This window comes from Ambystoma mexicanum, chromosome 1p (assembly GCF_040938575.1).
Source record: "Ambystoma mexicanum isolate Mex_15411 chromosome 1p, UKY_AmexF1_1, whole genome shotgun sequence".
NCBI lineage: Eukaryota > Metazoa > Chordata > Amphibia > Caudata > Ambystomatidae > Ambystoma > Ambystoma mexicanum.
Window position 1 is genome coordinate 1,196,115,677 of NC_090921.1, and position 22,848 is coordinate 1,196,138,524.

At 45.1% G+C, this 22,848-nt stretch overlaps 1 protein-coding gene across 3 annotated transcripts in view; it reads right to left on the bottom strand.

The window, feature by feature from the left end:
- The window catches only part of LOC138451524 (uncharacterized), an 852,161-nt gene that overhangs the window by 666,633 nt on the left and 162,680 nt on the right, over positions 1 to 22,848 (bottom strand). The window contains exons 1-2 of one of the 3 annotated variants that reach the window (XM_069604917.1): positions 1,064 to 1,175; positions 798 to 927 (exon numbers count right to left, since the gene is read on the bottom strand). The exons of the other annotated variants lie outside the window; for them this stretch is intronic. The gene's annotated coding sequence lies outside the window, so the exon portion shown is untranslated. Of the gene's footprint in view, positions 1 to 797; positions 928 to 1,063; positions 1,176 to 22,848 lie in introns of those variants that run through there. 3 annotated transcript variants of the gene reach the window in all.

The window sequence follows — 22,848 nt, forward strand, 5'->3', positions numbered from 1 at the left end:
AGTAGCTGTGTGTTTCAAAGGACAAACATTACGGTGGTGCTTCCAGTGTTTGAGAAATAAAATAAAAGGTAACTCATATAATTAAGGAAAAAGTGCAAGACATTCACTTTTTACCTCCGAGGACATCAAAAACATATATTTAAAGAAAACCAGAACACATAATCGGAAGTCAACAAAGTTATAATCTCAACCAAAAAATAGAACAAAATACAAATACATCCACATAATACATTTAGGAAGCAACGTTTTTTTGTAGAAAGAGATTACAATGTGCATAAGTGTTTTGACACAATTAAAAACAAAAAACACAAAGAACATTGGATTAATATTCATTTCTTTACATTATAATGATTAAATCATAAAGAAGAGTGCAAATAGGACATACATGTGATACTGGTTCAGTAAATAAACGAGTATCATGGCCCAATTTCTAGGTATTGTTCAATGATAGTCCCTTTTTGCAATTGTTAGTTTCAAGCAATTAATGCTGCAGGGTCTTTGATACAAGATATCTTTTTTATCCTTGCCAACGTGAGATTTGATGGTTGGAACCGGAATGTAAGCTCCAAACGATCAGGGATATGTATATATGGTTTGAATCCCTGTCTTCGTCACGTTTCGGCGGTTATTCTATTACGATAGGTCTGCCTTCATCAGGGCTCCTAGTTGGGGACCCTGTGGGAAGTATATGGATATCGAGTCAGAAGGGTGGATATAGAGAGGTGGTGGCCCCTAGTACTTAGGGCGCTGTACAAATAAAAATATTTAGAAACTCTCGGCACCGGTGGTCGGCTTACCTGCCGGTGTTTGAGATCCCAGAGGTTCGGGTGTGGGCCACACAGGGAGGAAAATCAGGCGACAGGACCAGGCGTCTATGTGAAGAGTGAGAACTCTCAGGTAAAGTCACAGTCTCGTCTTGGTGATATCCTACATAAGGTATAAAGATGATGGAAAAGAGAGGAGCAAAAACTATAAATCAGGGGTCTGGCGCCCGGGTTGTGTGGTGCTAATACATAATTGCTAAATAGCTACATATGGCAAAAGCGAGAGAAAAATGCTCTACCTGGATTAATTTGCCGAGTAGTAGAGAGATTGCGCCGTATGGGTAAATTTTCTCCTCTGTCACCGTTATTGTGGAATGTGGTTGTTCACTTTGGGCTGGTGGCTGTTGCCTGTGTGAGAAGAAAAACACAACTAAGCACCAGGACTCGTTTGTTCGTAGGATATTAGGATAGTGGTTTAAATCCTATGCACAAAAATATATGAGACTTGACGTGGTGGCTGATAGTGCTAGTGTCTAGAACCATGATAACTCCAAAGGTACGCGCTGTGTGTTCGGAGGCGAAAGTGTATTAATGATACCAAGTGCACGCGAAACTTACAAAAAACACACAGTACGGCTGCCAGTCTGAGTGTTTAGAGCTCAATTACATGAGTTGAGATGCCAAATGTGTGGGCTTAAAAAGGAGTATTAAGTAGGGAGCAAGCCGGTGGCATGAAGGGTTGAGGGCTGCATGCGAGGAAAAGACGTGCCTGTTGAAAAGGTCAGAAAGAGGGAGAGAAAGAGAGAGAAACCCTTTTAACGCTTGCCCGCTGCAATGCTTTTTTCAGCTGCTGTAAGGCTTAGCAGGCATCCGCTGGGAAGGGGAGAGGCTGGAGGCTTGTCTCGGCCGTCTCGTCTGATTCGAGGGTGTTTGTAGACTGTGGCTGCCTGCTCAGGGAAGCCGGGGCCGGGACGATCACGCGTGCGCAAAGGCCGCGTAGTCGATCGTTGTCATGGTGACTAGAGAACGAGTCACTCAGGTATGCTGGGAGAGAGTATCGATTTGCAGTGTGCCTCGGTGTGAGGAAAGTGTGACTGTCAGCCTCATATAAAGTCATACACTGAGCCTGGAGGAAAAGGGGAGGAATGCATAGCTCCGTGCGTATGTTTAATATATAGCAACAACAAGGAGCAACAGAAACTTAGTTTGTCGCAGCTTGTCGGTGAGGGCTAATGCGCGTGAGGAGAGGCTAATTAGTGGTGGGCAGGGACGTGGAAGCGGACATATGTCACAATGGTCATATTACTGGCTGAAAAATTGATGGCAGTCACGATGTCCATCCAGATCCTCTTCCATCCTTCATTGTCGGCGCGCAAACTTCCAAAGAGGGCATCATACTGCCCCAGGACTTGCTCCACCAGGATACCAACTTCACTGACACTGAAGATGGTAGCCCTCTTCCTGTCTGGCTGGGGGTTGCCGGTGGTGCCAGATGGTGTTGTGTCTGACATGGCAACCCCAGAGGCAGATGTGGGTGGGCAACTGGGTCCTGGGGCTGGGCTGTGGAGCGATGGTATACCAGTCGGGAGTCTTCTGATCAAGCAGGGGTGGTCATAGCAACTGCACCCCTGCAGATGGCTGACGTGCAGGCACCAAACAGCAGGGCACATGGGCAGCAGGCAGGCAGCAGCAGATGGCAGGTGGGAGTGTGTTCGGGGCTCTGGGGGGCAGGAAAATGGTCTTCTGGGCAGGAGCGTGGTCTTCCGTGTGTTGTTGCGTGGCCAGCTTGATACGGAGTGATTTGGCACGTGAAAAAACTGCACGTCTTCGTGTAATTCAAGGAAAGGCCCTTAGCCCGTAAGCACGTCTGGGACGTGACGCGCAAGGGTGTTTCCCTCAACACTGGTGCATGTTTATTGTACACGTTAAAAAACTGCACGTCCGGGTGTCAATGCGTGCAATTGGAGGAAAGGGCCTTAGCGCGTACGCGCATAAGTGACATTGCACGTGTGGGCTGGCTTAAAAGCTATGTGTAGGACGCCATTTTCTTGTACGTGCTTTTTGTGGAGAGCAAGCAGGTGATTCTTATACTTCTTGTCGGTTCACACGCGATAACTTCACAACGGTTCCAGTTCCAGTGTTTACACAGAGAGCGTTCAATTCTTCTTTTGGGGGGTGTTTTGCCAACGCGCACACGTGCTTCTTTTTCATGTTCTTTTCCCAGGCAGACGGTGAGTCGCGCACGTATTTTCCAACTGTTGTTGCCCCTGTGTGTCGCGTACCCATTCAGAAGTCATTGTAGGCTGCGTGTACCACCTGTACGCTTATTTTTGTGTTTCTGGGTGCCACAGCATAGTGCGGGTTCATTTTTGCATGCACGTGGTCTACCAGGGGTTGTGTGCACATTAAATATTGTTTTCGGGGTGCCTGTGCATTGCGTAACCCGTCATCTTCCCCCAGGGGTCACAGAAAGCCTTGCTAGAGCACTAGGCTACGAATTCCATCTAGTACCCTACCCCTTTCACCCCAATTGCCCAGGACAATTGTTTACTGCAACTCCCATGTGCACAACAACATCAGTGCCATGGTTGGGAGGCGACCAAGCAGTAAGGGAGGCAAAGGTGGCCGACCTCAAAGAGGTGGGCGTGGTAGGGGATGTGGCCAGGATGTGCAGGGTGGCCCAAGAGGCCAGTGTGTGGAGGACCAATCAGGGACAGCTATTTTTTTTTAAGCATTCAGCGTACAAAAAATACAAGCTTTTGCTTATGTACAATTTTCCCTCCTCCCCATGCACAAGCCAAACCTCTCCTATTTCTTCTTTCTTGGTTCTACGTTGGTTTCAGTCCAGGTTTGGCTATGTGTTTTCGATATTCCTTGTTAATAATGGTCTTAGTTCCCTTCCAGTCTCTTTAGCATAGATTCCAAGAAAATACCCAAGCCTTTGATGGTTTTCTTACTTGGGTCATCATGTAGAGCTGACCACCATAAATCAGGATCCAGATCGCATGATGGTGACAGTATTGGTAGTAATAAACAACCCCTTTCAGATCTAAGTTCAGGGCAAAACAGCATTAAGTGTTGAGACGATTCTTCTTGTTTGCATAGTCTGCATAGTTTTTCCTTTGCCAGACCATATCTGAACAGGTTGATCTTTGTTCTTAAAATGTTCAGACGAAAGCGCATTATTAAGTCTCTATGATTCCGATTGGTGCTTTTTTCTAGATATCCAGGCAATAACTGTCGGCATCTAGTTATCTTATCAGATAAGGTATGATAGTTCGAAGCTACTCTCGCACACTCTGTTTCTGCCCAGTCAATTGATAATAAGAGTAATTTTACCCTCTTTGGGTGTTTCAGAAGGGCTTCTGTCGTAACTTTTAAGTTTTGCAACAGCTCATTACATTTCACTTTCCATTCATCCAGTGGGCAAAAGGGCATTTTTCGTGCTTCCTTATTCAATATTTGATATTGAGGTGGACAATTTTCCAGAGTTATATTTCTGTAGGTGGCCAATGTTTTCCAGACGATTCAGACTTGCGTTAAGTACAATCCCAGCTCATGTCGTATAATGCTTATCGGAACACATATGGGAATTTTCAGCAATTTACGCCAGAATCTGGCTTTAAGTTTATCCCATGTTTCCCAAGGGATTCTCAGGGGCGTTTTGCCAGCATATGTTACAGTGGGGATGACTTTTGCATTATAGAATTCCACAATCGGGCGCATAGAAAATTTACAAAACTTTCTTTTCAATATTAATGCCTGTGATGTTAGTTGATCCATTTTTCTCTGCAAATGCTCAATCCACGGTTCGTCACTGCAGTTGGCACTTACAATTGCTCCCAGATATTTTATATTTTGTACTGTTGTTATCCGGTGATTCTCTATGTGCCATCTAAAAGCTTTTTTACTTGCAGGACCTGCTTTTTTAATTATCATTATGACGGATTTTTCTGGATTGATTTTTTGTTTGATTTCTTTTAGATGTATATTTAGAGCTTCCAGTTTTTTCTGTAGACCCATTTGAGTTTTGTCCATCACTATGAGATCGTCAGCATATAAGAGATGACCAATTTTCATTTCTCCTATTTTAGGCGAGCACACTCTTGGTTGTTCCAAGCAGTCCTTTACTTCTAAAATATAGAAGTTATAGAGTATGGACGCTAGTGGGCATCCTTGTTTTCGCCCAAAATGTGTTGCTATTGCCTTCATTAGGTTTCCCTTTTAGTCCAGTCTCACTCGCATCAATGTATTTGTGTGGATAGTTTTGATGGCTTCTATCAGGTCTGGTGGACAACCTTTTTCTTTCATTTTGGTCCAGAGAATTTGACGGTCTACTCTTTCAAAAGCTGCCGCCATGTCTATTGAGGCAATAAACAGTTTTTGATTTTAGAAGGTTGAGAATTAGAAGGTTTAGACTGCAGTCTACGTTTTCTACAAAACCTGCTTGTCTATGATCGAAGTTGCCAGATCTTTGTATCCATTCCTTTAATCAAAGAGTTTGCCTAAAACGTCCAGCAAGGATATTGGACGATAGTTCTCCGGACAGGCTCTGTCTCCTTTTTTATGGATCGGTATAATAATTGATGTTGTCCAGGATTCAGGGATATGACCCATTTTTACTATTTGTGGAAATAGTACAAAGCACATGTGTGCCCATACCCCTGGTGCTTGCTTTAAGATTTCATTCGTGAGGCCATCCGGCCCAGGGGCTCTCGATCTGCTTGCTTTTGTGATCAATACCAAAATTTCACTTAAGTTCAACCTTTTTCCTTTCTGAAATCTTGGGGCAGTAGATCTGTTGCAAGCTTGCGATTATATTTTTCTTGAAAGTATTGTTCCCACGTTGTTTCATGTATAGGGTTAAGTTCTTCCTCACTTTGTTGATTTCCTTTTTGGTTTAGCAATGTCCATAGATATTTTGCATTTTTATTTCAAATCGCCATTAGCATATATTCAGAGTCTTTTTGAAATAATAGGGCTCTATGGGATTTAACCCAATTTCGATAACCTTTTTTCAATTCTTTTCTTTTTGTTTGCATGTCACCATAGGCAATATTCTGTTTTTTCAAGGCTCTTAAATCTCTAGCCAGCTGTCGTTTTTTTCCCCGCTATATAGGTATTGAAGTGATGCGCCCTGATTTGTGTGGTTCTTTTATTTGTTTCGGTGGTCACTTTAAAGATTCTGAGACAAGATTCATACTCCACGTCTTTTCCTGTTGAGGTTGCCCATTTGTTTATTGAATTTGTTAGCATGGGAATCACTTGAGTTGTTAATCTTAGTCTGTTTCGCCCCTCATTTGCACTAACTTCAGTAGGCCAAGTACTCCTTGGTACCACGTCCCTTTTATGCACTGTTGCTGGGTCTGAGCATGTGAGGATTAGAATTTTATGATCACTACTTTTTGTTGGTATGATTTTTAGGGAGATTATTCTGCCGAAAATTTCTCTATCAACAAAAAAGTAGTCTAATGTTGCGCATGAATTATGCGATGACCATGTAGGTTGACCTTCTAGGTCTCCTTGGACATTACCATTTACTTGCAAGAGATCACAGTTCTCCATTTCCATCTGCCATTCTCTTGCACTTTATTGTTTTTGTTGATTGTAACTGGACGTATTTGGCTGTGAATTTTTGATTTTTCCACAGGAGATGTTTAGATCACCACACAGAATTAATGCCGGGTTTTCGTATTCTGACCTCAATTGGTCTATGTGGTTGGTTAATAATTCCAGGAATATTTGACCGTCTTTTGCTTTTGCATTCCAGTATAGGTTACAAATGATTAGTGTATTTTTTTATTTTTGTGTGTCGCTTCCTTTTGGTTCTTGTTGCAGAATTATTATTTGTATCAATGGTGAGGGGTAGATCGTGCGAATTACATTTCCACCATATGTATTCTTTATGATAGTTAATAAGCCTGAGGAAGGTCAGCCTTTTTTTCCTTTGAGAGCTTTATTCAAGTAACAAGTTGCTCCATGTATGTATGGCTGTTCGTGAAGCCAGCACTCTTGAATGCAGATAATATCTGCAGTTAGAATTTCTTTATTGAACTTTTCAATCAAATGGTGAAAGCCTCTTGTGTTCCAGGAAGCAAAGCTTGTTGATCCTCGTAGCCCTAGTCCTTCGGTCTAATATTTTCTTTCATTTGTTTTTGTGTTCATTGTTTCCTCTAATGTCATGATCTCTGCTTCCAAGAGATCAGGACTTGCCCAACTCCCTTGGAAGCAGACCCATAACCCCGGTTCCGAGAGCCAGCCAGTCCCAATTGGGACCTTTTGGACCCTGTCCTGGCGCCAGTGACACCAGGCTCATAAAGATGCCCAGTCCCAGCGCTGGAAGCGCCGGGCTCATAATGCTTGGGTGGATTTACCTGCAGCAGACCATGCTGCTTACTTACCTGCTAGTTGAGCCCCTGATCCTCTTCTGTTTGGGACTACTTTTCCTGTTGGGTGGGGCAGGAGCCACTCCCTAGGTTCAGAACACTGGAACTCTTCTGGAAAGCAGGAACTCTTTTCTTACCTAGGCGAGGCTGTGGAAGGAGACACCTAAGCACTACAGGAGGCTATTTAAACCACACCCGATGGATGAATCTTGCTTTGCGTTATTCTGCATTCTCTGCAGCAGAACGCTCATCGTGTCTTCTGATCCTGGGCCTAAGGGAACAAAGGCTTACCATCCTGGAATCCAGTCTTCAACAGCACCTGTAAAGACAAAGAAAGAACAGGTTAGCATTACGGTCTTCAGTGGCAGCGCATCCCTTACCTGGTCCATCGGCTGTCACCAACGCCTCGCGCTGCATTCCGGCATCTGAAAGACAAAACCTTACCAGCTCTTCGCACGCTCCGGAGGCCTTCGGCGCTACATCCCGCATCTGAAAGACAAAAGAAGGTGCGTTTAAAGACATTGGGCAACTTTATTACTCACGTGCCATTACTCCTTCCCACGCCGAATCCAGTGGGTATTCCAGCACCCTTCAGCTTCTCTCTAAAGCTCCGAACTTGTACCTGCAAGATAAAAGGGACAGTTAATGCGCATCGTGAAGCAGGCAACAAGCGCTTACTTACGTGCTTCCAGGCGCTTTTATTCCTCACGTGGGTTCGATCCTCAACTCTCATCAGCCCGCCATCCGCCATCGCTGGAACCCTGCAAAACAAGAGATATCATTACAAAAGACTTTTAAAGACATTTGAAGTGCCCAGAACTTACCGTTCGTGCAGTTAACGACGGACAGCAGTCCTCTGAGGTCAAGAGGCCTGCACCCTTATCCAGTGAAGGAACTGGTTACGGCACCCTGCCCCGAGGCAGATGGAGAGCTCGGCGTTCACTTATCTAAGGTGAGGGCGTTAACCTTTGGGGTTTTACAGGAGAAGAGAAAGGGAAGAGGAGAGAGGCACCCAATAACCCCAGCTCATTAATCCCATATTTTCTATCTGCAGACATCTTACTCTTCGAGTCAGACATACAGTGCACAGAGGTCCAGCCCAAAGAGCCAACCGTGTATTACACATCACCTTTGAAGATACGGCATTCACCCAGTCAAGACCGGCGCCTCTGCGGGAATCAGGTGAGCGTTACATCTAACCAGCCCCATGATCTTTCTGTATCTATTTTAGTTACAATAGGACGGTCATTATTTGGTTGATGAACCAAATTCACTTTCACATTTCCTTTGATTTTCATATGTAGAGCATATGTACCCCGTAATACTGTTGGTGAGAACCGTATAGGTCTATAGTCCACTTCCTCTTCACTTTGATTCTCACTGGCATTTTTTTGTTCTTCAAGGCTTATTTTCTTGATTGTGTCCTTTTTTTTATTTCCTTTTCTCTCTGTTGTTGACATTCTGTTTTAACATCAAAACCCAATACCCAGAGGTCATCCGCAGCTAACCCTATTGAGTTCATAACTGCCTTTGAGTTAAAGTGTATGCAAATTCTATCCAAATCTTCTTCATTTGGAAATTCCACGATTTGTATGTCTTTTGGTTCAATCACTCTCAATTGAGGCACGTTATGCAAGAGTTTCATTAGGTTTGATCTGTTTAGGATCAGGCCATCCTGTGCTCTTAGGACTCTCTCCATTCTTAATTTAAAAGTTTGTTCTTATCACTTCTTCTGTCATTCTTTTCGTCACGATTGTTCCTGTTTTTCATTCTCGAGCTCTTAGGATCTTGTGTGCTCCAGCTTTCTCGTTCTTGATTTGATTGTTTAATCATGGCTTTAAGCACATGGCGTTGCTTTTTTCCAAGTCCTTTTTTGTTGCAATCTGCATTCTTTTTTCTTGCAGAGTTCAGAAGGTCAAGGCTGGAACTTCAAGACATTCCGGAGCATTGTTTTTCTTGCTCACAGACTCTTCACATTCCTCCGTTGACTCTTGCGAGCTTTCATCCTCATAAACAGATAAGAGTAACAAAGACTCTTGACCATAGGACTCATTTATGGAGCTTTCTAATGTACTCTCTAGTTCCACGTCTTTGATATATTCTCGTGCTTGTTTCTTTGTTTGACATACATCATCCTTTTTTTTAATTAGTGGTACTTGTTGAGTGGGCTTCGTTATCTCTTTTCCTATAGGCTTTAAGTTTCTAATGAACTGCCGTGTTCCTTCACTTGTCATGCATTTTTGGTTGGACAAGTTTTTAGACTTTTTGTTTGATTTTTCCACGGCATCTTTTGATCTTTTGTATAATTTTTCCGAAGTTTCGTTTAGTTTTTGCACCTTGTCTGATCTGTTTGGTTCCTTTAGATTTTCAATACTGAATAATGGATAAGTACCATTAGGCTCGTTTTCGCAGTCATTCTTAGGAGTAGCCTGTATCGGTTGATTGTTTATCAGGGACTATCCCTGTTTTCCCTCTGTTCTCTGAGTAGCAGGTGCCGGTGCTCGACTGACTGTAAATTCAGTCTTTCTTGTGTTTTCTGTTTCAGTTTTTTTACTCCGGTCAACCATCACATTTACCTTTCTTTGTTCCTCACTTGGCCTTGACTCTATGTCCATTGTATCTGTTCCGGTACTTTTAACCTTGTGTTGGACATTGTTTTTGTAGCTCTCTGTTTTAAATAAGTTGATAGTATCACTGAAACAGTGCAAAAACGCTCTCTTGTCTTCCCGAGCCTCCTCGATTAGCTTGATTAGCGTCTTAACTATAACATTTTCCGACGCTTTTTCATGGATCCTTCTTTCTTTTTCAACCTCAAAGTGTTTTTCTACACATATTAGCTTGGACTGGATTTGAGCCAGTAGATGGGATTAATCCCTGCAGTTTTCGTGAAGTGCCTCATATAACTTCAAATATGGTGCAAGTGCTATGGTCATCATAGATCCTACTGCAGCTTGCATATTTGCACAAATGTCTGTAATTGGCCAAGGGTTATGTGACAGAACTTGTTCTCTTCCAAGATGTTTTTCATTAAATTCGGCCGAAATGGGGCCCGGCACAGTTTGCTCCTCATCTTCCAGCTGCGAGTCCACAGTCAGGGTACTGCTTAGTTCCTGAGGGACATCTTCCTTTGCTTTTTGGGGATGCAAAGTTAACTCCCCTCGATGTTCTGAGGTTGTTTTTTCATTTGAAACCTCTTCGATACTTATAACTCTTGTTTTTACATTTTTGTTTTTTTTCCTTTTTACCGGGACTATGTTTGCACTAGATTTGTTTGCATCCACTTCTTCGAAGAATCTTTTTGCTCGCGGTATCTGCGGAGTTGAAGTACTTCTTGGTTCCTTAAAAGACAGCATCTGAGATTCTTCCGGTTCTTCTGAATGTTTTTGTTGAGGAAAGATTACAATTGTTGCAGGGACATTTGTATTTCCAATGCTTGCTGTAGTCGTAGCATCCTTTGGTGAGTTGCTGTTACCGCTTTTGTCTGGTTCTGTCTGTATATTGTGGGAGCTTAATTGCTCACATCGGCCAGACGCTAACAGAAGGTCATGATCTGACATTTCCATTTCGTCTAGTTGTTGTTTGGCATCCATGATCCCAGTTGCCAGACTCATGTCTTTCTGTAAAGTAGGTAAGTCTTTCTTTTTGAAGTGCCATCTGATGGTTCTTATCCCTGAAAGGGACTTGGCACGCGGTCTAAATTTCTGAATCGAGAGTGGTTTCGGAAAGTCACCTGCCCCATTTGATGGATTATTTGTTATTTTTGTTTTTCCTTGTGTCAAAGTTTTTTGTGTATTAACTTGTGTGTGTCCGCGGTCAAGCGGAGACCCACACCGCGGCGGACTGCGGAGCCCGTCCACCACGGGTAAAATGTTTTCTGGGAATGTAGGAGAAGGGAGGGACAGCGCGGGTGGGTCAGAGAGGGCGGGTCTTTCATTTGGGGGCTCCATGCAATCATCAGGCCGAACGGAGGGCACACCAACTAGCCTAGCATCATCATACGTACTACTCACCGCCTCTGCTTTATCCCTTGTAGCGCCCCCAACACCAGGCAATTTCGAGCGGCTACGGGTACGTGGTACCTGAGGAATTGCTGCATCACCAGGGATCATGGCGGGTGTATGGTCCATGTTTGTCCTTCTGCCTTACACCACACCGAACACTCGCCAAACACTCCGCAAACGCTCCGCTAGGAGCTGTGGTATTATAGAGGAGGGTCCGCCTCCAGCCTCCCACTGGTGATAATGGAGGTAGTAGAGCCACTCAGGTGCAGGTAGCAGAAAATGGAGTGGTGGCAAGTCCCAGGTCCAAACACTAGCCATACACTCTGCAAACGCTCCACTAGGAGCTGTGGTATTATAGAGGAGGGTCCGCCTCCAGCCTCCCACTGATGATAATGGAGGTAGTAGAGCCACTCGGGTGCAGGCAGCAGAAAATGTAGTGGTGGCAAGTCCCAAGTCCAAACACTCGCCAAACACTCCGCCTATGCCCCCCCCACACCTAATGGTTCGGGGAGATATAGCTGACACAATCCCAGCTCAGCCCTTGTTAAACCGGCCCATATTGTCAACAGAACCGGCACAGGATGACTCCCAGGCTGACTTCCGTGTCACCAAGTCTAAGCCACGTGTGGTGGTGAAAGTTGCTGTCACCAGGCCACGTGGATCTGGGGCAGCAATGTTATCTGCTGCCCCAAGTAGCCAGGGTGAGGAGGCTGCAGGGGCAGCTGCAGCTCAATTCACCCCAGCTCCGAGTGTCCCAGCCGGGACAGTGTCGGTCCAAGTCCATCGCACCGAGGTTGGTCCTGCCAACATCACCCAGCAGCCAATGCCTCACAGGCTGATGTGTGATGCCACTGCTATCCAGCATGCAGCACCTGTGTTGGTTTTCCATCTTGGAGTCCTCAGGGTGTGCTTTTTTCCCTCCCCTTCCAACTCATTGACAGTGCATGCATGCCAGACTTATTCTCATGTGTGACATGTGTCATTTATGTGCTGGATGTCTGCCTCGTCATGCCTATGTGTGTGGGAAATGGTGGTCATGCCTGTTTTCTTTACTTTACTTTCATGTTTTTGCAGGTGATGAGGCACTTGATGCTGTTGAGGAGGAGAAGATGGCGCAGAGCCAGGAGGACTCACAGCCACACCCAGCCACCAGTGGAGGATGTGGGGTGGTGGTGGTTGAAAACCCATTCCTCCTACAGACTATACTGTCCACAGGTGTCTCTGGGTACACCTCCGGGGACCTCTATGCATCAGGTGCTGAATCGGACATTGAGACATATGTCCCATCGCAGGTGAGTGTTTCTGGCAGGGATGCTGTTCTGTCCAACGCACCTGCACCGGGGTTAGACCCCTCTATGGGTCATTCAGTGTTGGAATGGCCGCCTGTGGTGGTTACGGTTGCAGGGTTACACTCCACAATATTTGCTCCTGTTCCTGGGCCAGAAGATCAAAGTAGGAATGCAGTCCTGCAGCCTCAGGCAGTGCCAGCACAGCAAGGTGCACATCACCTTGCCCCAAACAGGTGTGCCCGCCAACGCGGTGGGTGTGCGCCACCAGCCAATACTGTGTGGGAGAACTCCATCTACACTATAGCAGCACAACAGGGGGCATCATGTGAAATGATGGCTCAGGCCATGGATAGGGTGGCCACTTCCATTCTCCCCCCTGAAAGGCAGGTGGAGCTGCAGCAGCAGGCAACAGAGTCCATTTGCCACTCACACAGGGAGGACATGTTGGCGTCCGACAGGGACTGATGGGCTGGACTGGAGACTCTGCGCACATCCAAATCTGCAGAGTCACAGGCCCACAGGGAAGCCCTGAGGTTAGAAAAAATGTCCCTCAGAGATACTCTGTGTGACCTTGCGATGTCCCAGAGTACAAGGTCAGAACAGCAGCTGGAGCAGTAGACATGCACTCTCTCAGCTGAGCTTCAGGCAACCCGTCAGGAGATCCGGGCATCAGGCGAGGCCATGCAGGCAGAAATGCATGCTACCCATGAGCTGCTGCATGGGGATCTCCATACCATCATCCTGCAGAACTAAACCTTTCACACCCGCATGCTTGCTGCCATGGAGGAGCACTCCAGAGCTTTGTGTGGTCTGCCTCCCATATCACGCCCACATTCTGATGTGGCAGCAGAGGGTGATGACAGCGACGGCAGTTCTCGCACTGTAGCGTAGCAGTGCAGGCCATGAGCCCATGGAGGGTATTTTTTTATTCTCAACATCCACGCATGTGGGTGTTGGGGTGCACCCTGTACCTCGGCCCTCCTGGGTGGCCTCCCCCCGGTCCACACATGGGCATTTTTGATTATTTTTTTTTCCATTTTTTTTTGCAGTGTGTTGCTTTGTGTTGCTCCGGTAGGCATCCACTGTGTATTCCAGCTGGGCACGTGCAGGCTTGTCCTGTCTTTGGGTTAGAAGCTTGGGTTCCTGACACACACACCCCTCCTGCTTCCCCTTTCCATGGGCTTGCAAAGGGTGTGACCAAGTGACAGTAACTTACACAGTGACATTGGGCTCCTAAGTTGTGTGGGCAGTCTGTAGTCAAAACTGTGTATACATCTCTAGTGGGTATTGTTGTTTGATTCTCTACTGCATGGTGTATTTATGTCTGCTTGTACATCCATGACTTTATCCTTATATACATGTACCTTCTTCATGTCTTAACACGCCCATCTTCTTTGCAGATGCAGTTCATGTTGTATGCAGTACACTGACACATTTGCCTACCAGCAACAATCTGCAGTTGGAAGTGGTCGATGTGCTGCCTTAGTCAGGTTGTGACACTTGCACTACTTGAATTTTTTACTGTCATATGTTGCCACTGTTTCATCCTGTACTGATGTTTTGTCTTGCTGGTAAGTATTTGTTCATGTGTGTTGTTTTGTATTCATTACTGAGAGCATATGGTCTGTGGCTTGTTCCCATTTGGGACAGTGCACTTTGTGACACTTGTGTCATGTGTTGTGCATTCATTTGGTTGCTTTCACATTGCATGCCATGGTGTGTTGGGTAGCTCAGATGGGGAGGGGTTGGGTGACATGGCAGTACTTTGATGGGGTATTTTGCAAGGGGGTAGTCCTTCATGCTGCATGAATGTGTGGCTTTTTGTGACACAGTATTGGGTGTTTTTAAGTAGCTAGGGATGCACACAATGTAGCACTTCCAGGTGAACAATCTCAAGTTGGTATGGTTGTGACAGTTGACTTGTCCTTTTTTCATCATCATTGATTGTCAGCTAGTATGTGCCAGGGCTGTGTGCACTCCGCAGGGGTGGGATTTTAGGTGAAGACATTTGCCGGAAGCTGGGTACGTGCTGCCTCACCACGTGCCCGTTCACCTCCCATGTGCAGCGGCCATGCATGTGGTTAGGGATGTGGGGGCACCACCATGTCCACCGGCACACCCTGCCGGGTTGCAACATTGTGCAGGACACATGCTGCCATTATGATCCTGCACACTACTGGGGGCGCACATAGCAACTGCCCATCAGAGCAGTGAAGGGAGCGAAAGCGTGACTTGAGCAAATCTGAATGTGCTCTCCACTATGCCCCTGATTGCAATATGGGCTGTGTTGTATCTTACCTCAGGTGGTGTGGTGGGGTTTCCGAATTGGCGTCATCATGTAGGTGCTCAGAGTGTAGGCACTGTCCCCTGCGGAGGTGATAATGGTTGTCATTAGTGGGGTTTTCACGGTTCTCAGTCTCGGACATGCATGCATGTGCAGAGGCATTTCTACTCACCAATTAGCCATGTGTTGCCATGCCACCCAGCTTCCAGGTCCCGGTTTAGGGGTGACATTCTGAATATGAAACTATCATGGCTGGACCCTGGATAGTTGGCATATACTGAGGTGATGATTGTCTTGGCATCACATACAAACTGCACGTTGATGGAATGCCAGTGCTTACAGTTTCGATAGATGTGCTCAGTGGCCCTGGGAGGACATAGAGCCATATGGGTGCAATCAATGGCACCTAGCACTTTGGGGAAGTGTGCCACCCCGTAGAAGTCCTGGACGACAGCCTGCCTTTCTGCTGGTGTTCGGGGCATGTATATGTGCCTGCGGACTGAGGGGCGTGCAGTCATGATGGCCAATACCTGGTGTAGGCAGCGTGACTGGGTGGCCTGTGACACACCCCCGACTATGGCAGTTGTCTGCTGAAATGACCCAGTAGCCAAGAAGTGCAGTACATTGAGCACCTTTTCCAAGGGGCTCAGTGCTTGGGAGCACAGGGTGGGTGATGTGAGGTCATCCTCCCACTCCCTGACCAGTTCTAGGATTATTTGTGGTGCAAACCTGTACTTCCCATACACCTGGTCATCAGACATTGCAAAACAGCTGGTCCTGGGTAAAAAAATGCGGGGCATGGCTATCCTCCCCCTCCTGCGGTGTCCGACGACCACTGCTGCGAGGAACGGTATATTCATTATAGCGTTTGTGCTTGGTTGTTGTTTGTGCACACTCTTATGCTGCATGGGCCGCTAATGCCTGCTTCCTGCTGGCGTACGTGTTTCCGGGTTAGCGCATCTTTTTTGGCACACGCCTTTCCCCTGTTCGATTCCATGAATACGTGTTAGCATGCGTGTGGGCGTTGCAAGCATTTTCCTCCTGTACTTCCACCTTGACGCTCACATTTTCACGCATTGTTCCCTATTCCATGTGTTACACCCCGTGTTCTACCCGCTTTTCTTGTGTGCACTATACGATGTGCGCTTTCCCTGTGTGCGTCGCACACGCCGTTTACAGACGTGTGCGCCCGGTGCGCCACCCATGGATTTGGCGCACACCCCAGGTTTTCCCAGCGCAGCGCATTCCATGAATCGATAAACGGCTGCGTGCGCGGCTTTGGGACGCATGCGCTGTGATTTTCACGCTTGCGCTCCCCTTTTCTGCGCACATTTATTCCATGAATTAGCCCCTTTGTGTGTGTCTGTGTGCGCACGTGTGCATATGTGTATGCGTGTGTGTGTGTGTGTATGTGTGTGTGTGTGTCTCTTCGGTCTACAGGGACAGAGCTGAGGAACAAATATATCAAATTCAATACAGGTCCAAAGTGGTGAAAATAGGCACCAATGTTTTTACGTAATTTAAATTATTTTGAAGGCATTACCATGTGGGGATTTGGTTCAAGTCCCCACAGGGAAATCAAGTCCCCAGAGGGGTGTGTTATCAAACCCAAGTCCCCACAAGGATCAAAACGCAACCTCCTCCCGCACGACCTCCCCTCTTTGCATCAAGTTGGATATTTATGCAGAAATATGTGAACATTTGTTACATGTCCTTGGTGTTAGTGTTATAAGTGTACGTTGATGGCATGAGTTATGCTTACTTATAACTTGTGAATTTCTGAGTTTTTTTGGTTTTACTTGTAACAATAATGTCCCTTGAACAATGTTTTTTTTCATTGAATTTCCTAGTTTTTTATTAGTGCAATTTAACCATAACGTTCCTTTAACAAAGTTTTTTCAGTGAATTTAATAGGTTTTAATTTGTGCAACTTAACCATAACGTCCCTTTAACAAGTGAATTACATGGATTTTTACCAGTGCATGCTATTTTACTACAACTTACTAATATCATACGTAGCCCAATATAGCTAAATTTGTGTCCAATTTACAAAGTTTCACCTCAAAACTCAGCCCTTTCCCACCTTCTTGCATAATCTTTAACACTTCTATACACTTTTTACTACTTTTTCCACTCTTTTGAGTCTGCCGATGTCCGCGAACGTCTGACGTCATCGCGGACCTTCCTGATAGTGCCAGGTGAACATGCGCTCGAGCGCAGCATGATGACTTGTCTGTGAACGCATCCGCACTTCGCGATCGGATCTGTGCTTCGATGCACAGTTCCGAACTACCATTTTCTAATGAGCTAGGAGCTTTCAAGCTAACAATTTACCCTTGCACAGCTCCTACACCTATTCTTATTAATTATCCATTAACAATCTAGTACAAAGCACATACTTGAAAGAATATTAGCAGAATTGCTATTTATCTTAAAAATTGAATCAGCTATTGCCATCCCTCCTCCGCAAGAGCCACCACCACCATCAGCTGGAGGACCTACACAACAATAAAAGTGCAGTACTTCCATAGAAAATAAAGAGGATCAAGAAGATGAGGTAGAGGAAGTGCCTGCCTCTAGCACCCACAGAGAATCATGGGTGTGGCAGTTCTTTACCACTGTTAGGAATGTACTAAAGGCTAAAGCTACCAAAGTAAAATGCAACTCAGTCACGGATTACCTGGACAATACTCCTACGGACCACCTCCATGCAGCGCCACACCAAATCAAGCACTGCAATGCTCTTAGAAAGGTTGTTCCTTTCTTAGCGAGTGGCAGGCTGTCTTCCTCCACCTCATCTTCCCCAACCAATACTGTAACCACAGAGCCTACTTCTGTGGGACACAAAATCCCACCAGCTTCCTTGCAAGCGACAAAAGAGGCTGTTGATCAATATCTTTCGAAGACAACAGTCCTCTGTATAAAATGCAACACACCAATCTGCAGGGGGAAGCAATTTCGAAGTACTTTTGAAGCTGTAATCAAGGCGCATGAGAAACACCCCCCCACCTTAGTAGTAACACATGCACAACATCTTCCCCTGTCCACCTCCCCCTACATATTAGTGATTGGGGCCCCTTCCCTCATTTCCCTCCCACCTTACGTTCTAACCTCTCTTTAAAAAAAAAAAGACATATATAACCAACAAAAGAAAGGTTCCTTTAGGAACCACCTTTCACAGATAAGAAATAGAACAAAAAGCAAAAACCCTATAGACTCCATCTACTTTACATTTCTCAGTAAAGTACATAGACTCAATAAGATTTTCCAACATTTCCATTAGCATTTTGTGTTATGCTATGGGAATAATGTGGCTTTCATCCCCTGTTCCAGGGAATGGAATGTGGGATAACGGCCTGGCAGCCGAAGTTATCGCCCCAAGCAAAGCAAGGGTGGATAACGAGGGCTCCGGACAGTTATCCCCTGTTCCAGCCCCTGCAATGGGGGATGAAGGCATTTAGGACCCCGGGTTCCCAAAGCGGTAACCGAGGGTGCTAAAAAAAAGGATTTTTCTTCCTACACAGGGGAACCTCTGGCGTCCTGCTGCTGCTGTAGGAAGGTAGATCCTTTTCCAAGATGGACACCATGGACAGGGAAGGTGGGGCTCCGTACAGAGCCCCTCTTCCCTTTCCATGGCAGCCTGCAGAAGGCGAAGAGAGAACCCTATGACCATATTACCACAAGCACATTCTTTTCCCTTTCAAACCCATCTCACTTTTGAATAACTTTACCACATGGCCGGTCCCATGTGGACATGGCCACTTTAACCTCATTTGTCGTCCCTCGTGGTCATGGCCAGTAACCAGATTGTCCTGGTCATGACCTAATGCCATGACCCAGACAATCTGGCAACTGCGCATGGCTACAAGCTATACCTCAGTCACCAAAAGTATATCACTATTTTTTATACCTACATCATGACACTTGTCAAAAAATAAAATACCCGCACATTTGCAAAACCATGCTTAAGGTCCTTGCCAATGCTCCTTACACAAGTTTGCTGGAAATCCGTCCATGTTTTATTTTTTCAAAAGTGTCAAAATGTATGTTTATACACTAGTCATATAACTTAGCCCCCACTTGATGAAATTCATTCAGACTTTACAAAAACATTCACGATTGAGTCTAAGATCTTTCTGAAAATGTTTGTCCACATTTGGCAAACGACAACAAAGTTATAAGCCAACTAAAAATGTTGAGACCCCTCTCTAATTTAGCCCCCTCTTGACAAAATCCCGCCAAACTTTAGAAAAACACATATCTAGATTTAAAATCTTTTTGCAAACCTTTTTGTAGATTCATCAAATGGCACCACATTTATAAGCCTTTACAATATTTTGGTTTCCCACTATAATTTTGCCCCCTCTTGACAGAATCCCACCAAAATTTGCAACCCAATTTATATCTAGATTTAAAATTGTTATGCAAACATTTGAGCAGATTCGTCAAATGGCACCACATTTATAAGCCTTCACAATTTTTTTGGAACCCCCCCTCCAATTTTGCTCCCTCTTGACAGAACTTTAGGAAATCATTCAGAATCAGGTCTAGAATGAAATTCCAAAGTTTCATGCAGTTTCATTGAGTGGCGCCAAAGTTATAAGCCATCCAAAAACTTATTTTAATCAGCCTCATAATGCAGAAATAGGGATAGATGTCCCCGAACATCTGAAGTGTTTGCGAACATCACAGGACTGTACCCGAACATCTGGACTGTTTGTGGACTTCAGGGATGAAAACTACTAGTTTTTCAGCTTCTTACGGCCATATCCCATCCCATCATCATCACCCCTCACCTCCTCAGATATTGTTTGATAAGTCTGACAAGTGCAATGTTGTGTTTTTTAATATGTTTTTACCGCAATGTTCACGGACAGCCAACATGGTGGGCTTTTCCAAAAATCTGATGCACTTCACGCTTTTCACCATACAATCAGCGGTTGAGTCCGATATCCGCGGACATTACATCACCCTCTAGACCAATCAGAGGCCCGTTTGCTGACCGATTACGGTAGTGAGTCCGCGGACCGATCCCAGATATCACACATTTTTTGGGACCTAATGTTGGGCCATTTCAAAAAAATATATTGGATGGATTTACACCAAATTTACAAATGCACGCTTTCGGGGCCAAACCACCGCTCCTGTCGTACATTTGGTGAAAATCTGTCCAGCGGTTTGGGCTGTAAACGCATAATTTTCCTTTGTGTCTATGGGAAAACAGAAATGTTGGGACCCGCCCTATAACTTTGCCCCCCCCCCTTGACGAATCCTCACTAAACTTTGCAATATATGTATATGGAGCCCTCGAATTGATTCTGCTGAGTTTGGTAAGGATCCATCCGAGGGGGGACAAAGTTGTAGGCAGGGCCCCAAAATGTCTGCTTTTTCTCATCTGTGCAATGTTAAAGAAATGAGCTCACACCTATAGCCCAAACCCTAGATGAATTTTCATCAAATTTGTGGCAGGAGTGGCGCTTGGTACCGAAAGCATGCTTTTGTAATATTGGTGTAAATCCGTCCAGTAGTTTTTTTTTTTTTAATGGCTAAAAGTAGTTAAAAATAAATTAGTGATATCTGTGTTCAGTCTGCGGACTCACTTTCCTGTTCAGTTCACAGACAGGCCTCTTATTGGTCTAGGTACTGTTGAGATGCCCGGGGACATCGGACGCATGCACTGATTGGATTGTAAAAAGCATGAGGTGCATAATCTTTTTCGAAACGCTGCCATGTTGGATTCACGAACTGCGCCCGTAGTCCACGAACATCACCGTAAAAACATATTGAAAAATACAACATTGCACTAATGAAGCAATCTCTGGGGAGGTGAGGGGTGATGAGGATGGAATGGGATATGGCTATAAAAAGCCAAAAAAACAGGTGGTTTTCCACCTCAGAAGTCTGCCAACAGTTCGGGACAGTCCTGTAATGTTTGCAAACATCTCAGATGTTCGGGGGCATCCATACATATTTCTGCATTACAGGGTTGGTGAAAAGCAGTTTCTGGATGGCGCAAAACTTTGGCACCACTGAATGAAACTGCATCAGCATTAGAGAAGGGTCCAAAAATATTTTAAAGACAAAGGTTTGCTAAAAGATTTAACACCCAGATTTGAATGTTTTTGCACAGTTTGGTGGGATTTTGTGAAGAGGGGGCACAATTATAGGGGGGGTTTCACTTTATTTTAGATGGCTTATACCTTTGTTGCCATTTGACAAATGTGCACAAAAGATTTTTGAAAGATTATAGACCCAACCTTGAATTGTTCTGGAAAATCTGAATGGATTTTATCAGCAGGGAGATAAGTTATATGATTATTTAATGAACGTACATTTTGATACTTTAACAAAACAAAAGCATTGATGATTTGCAGGAAAGTTGTACAAGGAGCATTGGCAAGGACCTGAAAGCATGGTTTTGCAAAAGTGTCATAAAATAGGTACTAAAAATAGTGATACAACTTTGGTGACTGAGGTGTAGCCAGTGGCCATAGGCAGTGGGCAGATTGTCCGAGTCATGGCCTGTGGCCGTGGGCAGATTGTCCGAGTCATGGCCAAAGGCTACTGGTCATGACCATGAAGGACTGGCAATGGGGTTAAAGTGGGCATGGCCGTGAGGTACTGGCTATGTGGTGAAGTTTCTCAAAATGGGGATAGGTTTGAATGGGAAAATAAATTCTGCCCATGGCTAAAATTCTGTCTGTGGCTACAGCACAAAGTGCTGCACAGGATTGCATCAACAGATTGCCGTCACTATCGCTGCATGCACTCCAAAACCATGCTAATCATTAGATGATTAGCAAGCATGCCAAGCCAGGGGCCTATATGGTTACCAGGCCACCCCTTGAAATCATTACCCACCCTTATTTACGACCAGAGTGGGACAAGATATTGGGATTGGATGTCAGACTCATTTCCACAACCTCACAGCAATGACTGGCCCACAATCCACATGACTTGAGAAAGACTCAAGAGAATAGAACTACATGCCGGCTGGCTTCTAACAATAAATAAAGAATCAAACATGGTTTTGAAGACTGCTTCATTACGACAACAGTTACTTATTGAATAACCCAGTGCTGAGGTGAACAGGGCTCACATATTCGAAACCTAACACCTGAAGAAGAAAGGGCACCTTCACAGAAGAACCCCATCACCAGCAGCAGGGTAATCTGTTTAAAGTACTAGATGAAGCGCAGTGATTGACCTATTCTACCGCCCTGCAATTACTTGTTAATCGTGTACTCTGATTTGATTATTGGGGCATGCAGCATAGCCGAACCCTAGGTTTGAATGGGAAGAAATATTCTGCTTGCTGCTACAGCTTGAAGTGCTATACTGAATAACAACAAACCTGCTCAAGAGCATCAGCAAGATCCTCAAAGCATGGTTTTGCAAATCTATAATGTGTTTTATTTTTCCAAAGTGTCCAAATGGGAACACAATAAAAAGTGATATAAGTTTTGTGCATGGACAATGGGCCTGTCCCTCGGCGAGGCCGAATGTCTACTCTGAGTTACTTTTTGGGGCATGCAACATGACCAAAGCTCTAGGTTGATATAGGAAAAGAAAGTCTGCTTGCAGCTGCAGTCCGGAGTGCTGTATGGGATTGCAGCAAACCTGCGCGAGGAGCATCAGAAAGGACCTGTAAGGATGCTTTTACAAATGTGGCCTGTGTTAAAAATTTTTGAAAGCGCCGAAACGCAAGTACAAAAATAGTGATAGACGCTTTCTGCCATGGGCAGTGGCAAAACAATAGTCATATAAGTTGGTTGCATGGACAATGGGCCTGGACCTCGGCAAGGATGAATGCCTACTTTCATTTACTTATTGGGCATGCAGCATGGCCGAAGCTGCAGGTTGAAATGGGAGAAAAAGAATCTGCTTGCGGCTGCAGCCTGGAGTGCCGGACAGGATTGCAGCCAACCTGTCCAAAGAGCATCAGCAAAAACCTGAAAGGATGTTTTTGTAAATTTTACTTTTTTGAAATTGTCGAAATGTAAAGGCAAAAAATAGTGACATAACTTTTCTGCTGTGGGAAGAGGGCCTGGCATTCTGCAAGGACACATTTCTACTCTGATTTGCCTATTAGGGTATGCACTGCTGATAACGACTCACATAATA